General features: G+C 54.3%; 1 long non-coding RNA gene across 1 annotated transcript; it reads right to left on the bottom strand.

The window, feature by feature from the left end:
• Positions 1 to 4260: 4260 nt before the first annotated feature.
• LOC133244806 (uncharacterized) lies at positions 4261 to 8486 on the bottom strand. The gene is made up of 2 exons (XR_009735519.1): positions 6278 to 8486; positions 4261 to 5370 (listed from the first exon to the last, which is right to left on the bottom strand). It is a non-coding gene; the product is annotated as an uncharacterized LOC133244806 (long non-coding RNA).
• Positions 8487 to 9066: the final 580 nt, after the last annotated feature.

The following is a 9066-nucleotide window of genomic DNA, read 5'->3' as shown; positions in this document are numbered from 1 at the left end:
AGCACTGAAAATTTCCCCATCTTCTCTTCTCAGCTGCTCAGTGACACTGAGGCCAGTGACAGAGGGGTTAAGAGGAGGGGGTTGGAGCCAGGCTGTGTAGAGCGTTGGGGACAGTCCCTTTAAAGGTGGCAGCACCTGCTTTCCTGCATAAAGACAGGGGAGGACCTTTGCGGGGCCCTCTAGTTCTGGAGTCTGTGGCCAGCTGTGGATTGCCAGGGGACTGGCATGGGCAGGGGCTGGGGAAAGGGTGGCCCTCTTGCATTTCGAGCTAATTTGATCCCAGGGGGTTGGAGGGCAAGGGTCCCTCCCTCAGAGAGAGCTCTTGAGGTGGAGTGGTATGTGGGGAGATTTAGGGTCCATCTGGCACGTGGAGATTACGGGGCACCACCCTGTCCTGCTACTGGCCGGTAGCGTTATAAACCACACCCACCCGCCCCCGACTGGGGCAGATGGCCTCCACGGCAGATGGAGACTAGGCCAGCAGTGACTGGACGAGCTTTGTAGTCTCAGTCTGGCCTCCCTAGTAAGACAATCCAGAGGGGCAGTGGCAGCTGTGTGTGTGCGTGTGTGTGTGTGTGTGTGTGTGTGTGTGTAGGGGCTGGGGCCTGGCCTTGTTGGGCCATTCTGGAGGAGAGGGAAAGAGGGAATCCCAGATGGAGCCAGTGGATCTTGGGGGCACACCTAAGTTTGCCGTGTAGGGGTGGCAAGTTCTCAGCGTGGCCCTGACCCAGCCCACCTGCCTGGCCTCCTGAAGCTGTTCAGGTTAGTTCTCGAGTGTTAGTTCTCAAGTGAAGGCGATGGTCCTCCGCAGCAGGAGTCTCTGCTGCAGCTGGAGCCTGGTGGGCTGGGGCAGACCCCCTGCCAGGTCCCCAGAGCCCAGGGTCTGGGCAGCAGCAGCTCCTCCCAGAGGACGCACCCGTTTATTATGCGCTCGGGCTCCCTCGCTGCGCAGGCAGGCAGCGGCCTTCATTAGCGCAGGAGCTGGGGTCTGTTTTGGCTGCCTCATCAGCATCAGTGAACTGCGTCCCTGCGAGATTTGATACAATTTAATTAACCTAATTAAAAGCTCTGATTGCAGAGATGATTGGGGTAGCGCCAGCAGCGACTGCATATTTATAATGAGCTGCAAGGTGTGGGACCGCAGCCAAACGCCACGCATCCTAATGAGCGGGAGCCGGGAGCCAGGGAGCGGGAGAGCGAACGTTTATTTTTGGCAACAATGCCCAGTTCCTCCCTGCTAGGGAGTCAGAGACCTAGGGAGCGGAGATGGACCTGCCCGCTGAGCTCTTCGGTGCAAGGTGGGAGCAGAGCCGTGCACCACACGTGTCCCGGTGCCTTCGGATGCCCGCAGGAGCACACAGTGCCCATGCTTTCTGCTGCAGACTGGGGGGCGGAGACCCCAGCAATGCACTTTTCCCGCTTCTCTCCATCTCTGGATCATGAGCCGTGGTGTGAAGAAATGGCCCAGCAGAACGACCTCGATGTCAAGTCTTCTGGATCCCTGGGCTGTTCTCTTCCAACTTGTCAAGGAAGATCAGAGGCTGAAAAGCTGGGTGGGGAATCAGAAAAAGGGGTCTGAAACTTCAAGAGACCCAGGTGAGGATCCTGGGCTTGGAACAGACAGGAGAAACAGGAGTGATGACTCTCCAGCTCATCCTGGATCCCTGTCTCCTGACTTTCTTCTGAGAACCCTGTGCCCGAGAGGGCCACCTCCCCTGGACTCTCCTCTCTCACTGCCTCTGCTGGGGAGTCTTGGTTTGTCTGACTCAGCATTTCCGCTGTAAATCACATCTAATAATAACGAGAGTGAGAGCTGTGGCCGAGATGCTGTGGGTGAAGGGGGCGCCGGTGAGAAGGGGTGCGCTGCCTAGGTACAGAGGGGTGTCGAGAGGGGAGGCAACTCTGGGCTGGTGGGAGTGGGCACTGGGTTCGGAAAGTCACCATCAGAGGCCTGGGGGGTGGGGAAAGGAGGTGTGAGCCTCCCTCACCCCCAGTCCTGGGGAGCTTGGGTATGTCATAAGCTCAGCCAGACTGCCCAGCCCCCCCACCCCCACCCCTGCCAGAGTGCTCTGAGAGACGCCAGGACAAGATGAGATCTGTCCCCAGCCCACCTTGCAGAGCTGCAGCTGTTTAGCTCTCTTATCAATCTTCTCTGTGGGTTTAATCATCTCCTTGTCATCCTGCTGGGGCAGCCCTCCCCTTGCTGGAGCCTGGCTTTCCTCCCGTCCCCCTCCCCCAGATATAACCATCCTTTTCCACCTGACTTCCCTTGCAGGAGATAGAGCATGGGCCAGGGTGGCTTTGTCCCAGGCTTAGTCTTGGCAGCAGGGGCAGCAGTTCCCGTTTTTGCAAGGAGTCAGGAGGGAAGAGGGGTGGGTAGAGGAGGCCCTAGTGGAGAATCTATCCTAGTTGGGTACTTGAGATCTTTGACTCCACTCCTGGCGGGGTAGGGTGGGGCTCAGGGGTGGGCCACGAGGGCCTTTAGCCCAGATCGGGAAGATCCTGCGAAATGTCCCTCCCTTCCTTCTTCCTCTCTTCTGCCAGCTTCTTAGGAGATGCATCCACCCACGCCGTCCAGCGAGCCAGCTCTGGTCTCTTTTCCTGGGTGGGTCCTGTGGGGCCAGGCCCTGTGGAGCCTTGTGGGACTCTGGGACCCGTGGGCCGGAACCACGAGCCCACAGTTTTGTGTGCATCTTGGGAAAGAGGGTGCCCAGGAGTCAATGGAGCCTGTGTTGTGGTCCAGGCTGGGAGCCAGGGCACAAGGGGCTATGGGGCCCATCCCTGTGCTGACGTGCAAGATGACCTTCAGGGCAACTCTTGGGCCCTTCTCCACTTCACTCTTTCTCCTCTCCAGAATATGTAGGGTATAGGAGGGGATGGGGGTGGCTGGGGTGGTGTATGCACCCCTTGGAGGGCACAAGAGAAAGAGGTCCTTTCCTCCTCCGCCCGCTCACCACTCCCACCCCAGGCACTCTCAGTGCAAGTGGAAAGCTCATTTCTTCCCATGTCTCAGAAGTGGATGGGAGGTCCTGAAGAGGTTAAGATTAGTCTGAGCATCAGGCAGCTTGTCCTCAAGGTGGGGGCTGAGAAGGTCCCCTCAGGAGAGGACCACAGATTCCTGGACCACAGGGCCCTGAATGGGCTTGGGCTGGAGGGGACTTGCTCCCTCCAGCATGAGGCTGGGCTCTGGAGGACAATGGTGTGTTGATGAGGCTTTGGTCCTGGGCTCACATGACCCGACGGGGGTGGTTGGGCCGCACGTGGCTTAGCCGCCTGGGCTGACCTTTGGTCGCTGGCTGGGGAAGAGAGGAAGCCATGAAGCTGCCCTCCCACTCAGTGTGCCCTGGGCCCTCTGCTCCCCCGCCGGGGAGCTGCCTTCTGGGCACACGTGATCTCTTCACCTACCTTCTTTTGGCCTCTCCCCTTCCCTCTGCTCTGTGTGTGCATAAATTGTGTGTAAACATGTATGTCCATGTGATTGTGAGGGAGGAGGCTCCCAGAGAATGAAGGACAGTGAGGGAAGAAATGCCCTTCATAGGGAGGAAGTTTCTTCCATCGTGGGGACACCACCAGGGTAGGGCCAAAGTGTATGTGTGTGTGTATATTTACCCACATGTGTTCCTGGGCACAGGGGGTGCATGTGCATGCATGTAGAGGGCAAGGCCTCTACCCTGCCTTGTCCTGTGACCTATGCCCTCCTCTAGTGAGAGTGGGGGAAGTCTAGGTCAGCACTTTCCAGCTGGGGCTGGAGCCACACTCCCCCACCCTCTGGCACTGGGCCAGAGTGTTACTTTCACAAGGAAAAATGAAGACTTTTGGGGGATTGTGTAATTATTGTAATCAATTGAATTAACCAAAAATTACCAGTCAGGAGGCAAGGCGTGTGCATGTGCACACACACACACACCCACACAATGAGTTACACACAGACATGTTTACACAGATGGAAAGTCAAGATATATAGAGAGGTAGATAGGGATATACGCATACTTAACAAATTTTTTTTTTTTTTTGAGAAGCTAGGGAAAGGTCCTAAGCATTTTCTTTTTTATAAAAAAATTTTAAGGGACTTCCCTGGTGGTCCAGGGGTTGAGACTCCACCTTTCAGTGTGTGTGTGGGGGGTTGCTGGTTCTATCCCTGGTCAGGGAATTGGGATCCCACATGCTGTGAGGCAATTAAGCCTGCACACCGCAGCTGGAGAGAAGCCTGTGCGCCACAACCAAGACTTCATGCAGCCAAATAAATAAATGTTACAAAAATGAAAAAAAAATTTTTTATATCGGAATATAGTAGATTTACAATGCTGTGTTAGTTTCATGTGGACAGCAAAGTGATTTAGTTACACATATTGTTACATCTGTTCTTCTTCATATTCTTTTTCCTCGTAGGTTATTATAGAGTATTGAGTATAGTTCCTTGTGCTACACAGTAGGTCCTTGTAGATTATCTATGTTATATAGACAGTCTTTCATATGCTAATTCCAGCCTCCTAATTTATCTGTCTCTCACACCTATGATTCTTGAAGGGGGTTATCCATCCTGCCTCTTCTTCCTCACTAAGGCAGATACAGCCAAGCAGGTTATCTGAAGAGAAACTCGAAGTCCCCAGGGGGTTGAGAACAGGGGGCCTCTGAGACGGGGGAAGCCAGTACAAATGACATGCTGCAGAACTTGGAAAGGGAGTCCATGGTCTGACTTTGTCATGCAATTTATTACAAACATTACATGAAGATGTTTTAACATGTTCTCCTTCGTTGGGAGCCTCATCCAAGTCTGACTCTAGGGCTAGTCTACAGCAATAGCCCCTTGGTGGCCCTGAGGGGTATGTAGAGGGAAGTTAAATTCCAAGATCTGGGATGAGGTGGGGGTGGGGCACCCAGATACTGGCATGGGGAGGCCCTTGGGTGAGAAGGGACCAGGATGGGCACCCTCAGCCTCAACCTCTCAAATGAACAGCTTTGAGTGATTTGATTGAGGGGTGTTTCTTACCTCTCCCCACTCTGTTTTCTTCTTTGCCTCCTCCATCCCACTCCCATATAGTTCTGCTGACCCCACTGGATGCTGGGGACACAGTATGGGAATGGTTCTCAGCACTGAAGCAGAAAGGAGAGGGCCTGGAGGGCAGGGTTGGAGGCCGGGACTGAGGCAGAGGCTGGAGCTGGGATCTGGACTGGGAGCCGAGCTCAGCGCAGACCCCAGTGGGGGTTGTTGGAGGCTGGGGTGCAGGGTGTCTGTCTTGGTCTTGACATGATTCTCAGGAGCCTTTTTTTGGAGTCTGAGGCAGGTGTTCTCCTCCAATGCAGAGCACGTTTGGCGTCCGCTCGCCCCTCGGAGGGGCGGGACAGGCCCCCTCCCGCTGCTCCCCTCGGCTGAGCAGAGTCATACATCACCAAGGGGCCGGGCTCCCTGGATGTATTGCCCTAATACGTCGCTATAGCAACCCCACTCTAATCCTGCATTATTCTAATGTGGTCCCCCTCCCCACTGTGATGTATAGCTTGGGTCTTGGAGCCGTGAGGCACCTTCTCTGAGTCTGCTCCAAGTACCCCAGGGATGAGTGGGTCCGAGGCTGGCTTGGCTTCCCTGGGTCCGGTCTTGCTTCTCCTCACCCTGCGCATGTGACCCTTTGTGAGCTGGGGTGCGGAGGTGGGCTCTGGCCTGGTGGCCCACCCGTCCGCCTGCCCAGAGAGGGGAAGCGGCAGGCTGTGTGTCCTGGCCCTGGCACACGAGCGCTTGACGCACCGACCCACGCCAGCCTGCCCGGCCTGGGGACCTGAGGCCTTGGGGTTGGGGGCCAGGGCAGGACAATGGCCACATTCCGGCTGCCAGCCACAGGCCCCCATTGTTCCTGTGGACACTGCCTGCTTGAGGGCCTTAGTTCTGGCCCTCACCCCGCTTGGGGCGTAGGATGCTCCCTGGACCACTCCCCCGGGGACCATAGAGGGGTGATTCATGGGGTGACCAGGGCATAGCAAGCCCCAGCTGTGCCCGGATTCTGGGGGGTGGGAGGGGGAGGTGACTGAGGGTTGTTTGTGTCAGGAGAGGGCGGGGTTGAATAGCCAGAGGACTCAGGGCTGTGGACACCAACCACGTCATTTCATACTCCTCCTCGTGTGTGGGCTGCTCAGACAGGCTCCATTGTCAGAATGGCAGGCCCACCCAGGCCGGAAGGGAAGAGAGGATGGAGAGGGGTCACCTCAAAGTGGGGAGGACCCAGGACACACCCCCACCCCCACCCCAACTGCACTGAGATCCAGAGAACGGCAGGGGACTTACTCAAGATCACACAGCTTGGTGGGGACAGGCCTGGGTCTAGAACATTCCCCAGACCTTTTTGGTGCTGAGATGCTGCTGCTGTTTCTGGTAGTAAAACAGACCCAGTGGTGATCTTCAGCCTTGGCAGAAGTTATATTCACAAGCTCCTTCCTCTCCCTCACTTGCTTTGAAATTCCTCTAGTTCAGGTCAGTACCTGGCGTCCCTGGAATGAGAATTTGGAGCTAAGGGGAGTCCTAGGGCCATGCAGAGGCCATGCCGACTCCATCTTCTGTAAGGCCCTGAAGAAATGAGTAGGGCAAGGAGGTTGCCAGTGCTCTGACACACAAGATCCATGGATGTAACAATAGACTTCATTGTTTCCTCCCAGTCGGTGATCTCACTTGGGCTCTCACATGCCTACTCTATATGGCTGAGAGGTAGGGGAAGGGAAGAGGCTAGCTAGGAGCATTTTAAGAACAGGGGGACTGGTCTTATTTACCTCCATGTTCCTACTTCTCAACATGCTGCTGCTAAGTCGCTTCAGTCGTGTCCGACTCTGTGCGACCCCATCGACTGCAGCCTACCAGGCTTCTCCGTCCATGGGATTCTCCAGGCAAGAACACTGGAGTGGGTTGCCATTTCCTTCTCCAACTTCTCAACATGGGACCTGTTAAACTGGATGATTGGATGAGAGGATGGATGGGGAGTGGTTGGGTAAGTGGATAGGTGGGTGGCTGAAGAGGTGATCAAGGGTTGCATGGATGAGTGGAGTATAGGTAGATGAATGGATGGTTGCCTGGGTGCACGGGTGGCTGGCAGGTGGATGAATGGATGGATGCAGGATGGATGGGTGGGTAGGCAAGGGAATGATTCATTTTATGTACTGAGGTTCAGAGATGACAAATGACCCAGTTTGGGTCATCCTAAAGATAAACAGTGGAGTGAAGTCTGGAGCCAGCTACCTGGCCCCCGCCTTTGAGGCTGGGATGCGTGGGTCAATCTCTGGGTAGGGCTGCAGTAGAAGCAGGAGTTGGGACCTAAAGGAATCTGTAGTCGTGTAAGTATCCTGAAAGGTGGCTTCCCAGAGTCTAGCAGCCTTGACCCTTCTGTGTTGGGATCAGGTATGCGGAAGTGTTCTGAGCATGGCAGGAAGAGGCTTGAAGTTTCAGGAAGGCAGAACTAGTGGAGTCTGAGGGCACTGGGGCTGAGTCGTTTTACCTCTTAGGGATCAGGCCCTGAGTTAGAAGCCCCAGAGACAACTCCCAACTCATTCTTCATGACCTAGCTTAGTGGTACCAGTGTCTATGGGGCCTTCCCTGACCCTCTGGGTGCTCTCTCCCCAGAACCCAGCACAGTGCTACTAAAGAAGGGGCTCAGAGCACATCACCAGGGCCATGGGGTTGCCACAAAGAATCAGAAGCGGGGGAACAAACTAGGAGACTGCACCTGCCACTGATTTTCTGGGCCATTTTGGACAAGTGCCTCAACCTCTTTGGGCCTGCGTTTCCTCTTCTATGGTTGGGAAGTGGAAAGGTTGAACTTTTCTTCCCAGGATGGTTTTGAGAATGAAGAAAAATAATTCCGGGAAAGGGGGAGAAGGAGCACTAGGCATTATTTTTCTGCACTGCTTCAGCCCCAGCAATAACACGATAATATACATTGTACATATGAAATTGATTTTATAGCTAACATTTAATGAGCACTTACACTGTGCCGGGCTCTCATTCTAAGCGTTGATGTGTATCATCTCTCCTCTAGGTCTCACAACAGTCCTACCGGGCAGGTCCTGTCATCATCATCTTTTGACACGTGAGGAAACTAGCTTGCCCAAGGTCCCATGGGTAGCAGTTGGTGAGGCCAGGATGGAAGTCTGGACAGATGCCACGGCCCACATTCTTAGCCACCATATGTAGGTCACTTCTCAGTGCACAGTCCTCTGAATGGACACACAAGAAGGTTTCCTGACTTTCTTGCGGATTCTAGGTGACTCATCCAACTTTCCTGAGCCTTATGAGATTTGCCTGGTTGCACAGTGGTGAAGAAGGTGACAGATCCTAGCCAATTAACTCCAAAAACCCACGGTCCCCACTTCTCTCCCTGGTTCAGTCCTGAGTTCTGGAACTCCCTCTGCTTTGGGCACACCCCCCAAGCACTGGACAGTGCTGTTCACCTCAGCAGGGAGTCTAAAAATGACATACACCTATCATTGTTGTTCATGTTATCTGACCATCAGATTACATGGGTTTTCTTCTAGGCTTTACAACCAACTAGTCTTGCTGCCTTGGATAGGTCATTCAAACTCTCTGGGCAACACTTTTCTCATCTGCAAAATAGGAATAGTTAATGTGAGATAATGAAAACAAAGCACAAAGTCAGTGCTTGGGTAAGTATTATGTCAGGGTGCCTTAGACCGAGTGGGATGGTGGTAAAGGTTTATTTACATTTTGGTTGTCCTCCTCGCTCACTTGTTTTTGTATGATGTGCTGCCCAGGCTCCACATTACAACAGCTTTCACTCATCCATCACCTACTTAGGCTAAGCACTCTGTGTACATCATGCCCCTTAATCCTCGAAATAACTCTGTGAGGTAGGGACTGTCATCACCACCATATCAGGAAACTGAGGCACAGAAGGGATAAGGAGCTGGCCTAAAGTCACACAGCTGATAAGAAGGGGAGCCAGGATCTGTACCCAGATCCGTCTGGTCCCACAGCCCCCTACGCTTCACCATTCCACTCTCAGCCTCTCCTGAGACCTGGAGAGCATCCCCGGGGACTTGGATGACACTGGGGAAAGGCAGGTGACCTAC

The sequence above is a fragment of the Bos javanicus genome, chromosome 3 (genome assembly GCF_032452875.1).
Source record: "Bos javanicus breed banteng chromosome 3, ARS-OSU_banteng_1.0, whole genome shotgun sequence".
NCBI lineage: Eukaryota > Metazoa > Chordata > Mammalia > Artiodactyla > Bovidae > Bos > Bos javanicus.
The sequence above is the reverse complement of the archived record's forward strand: the minus strand, read 5'-3'. Positions and strand labels throughout refer to the sequence as shown.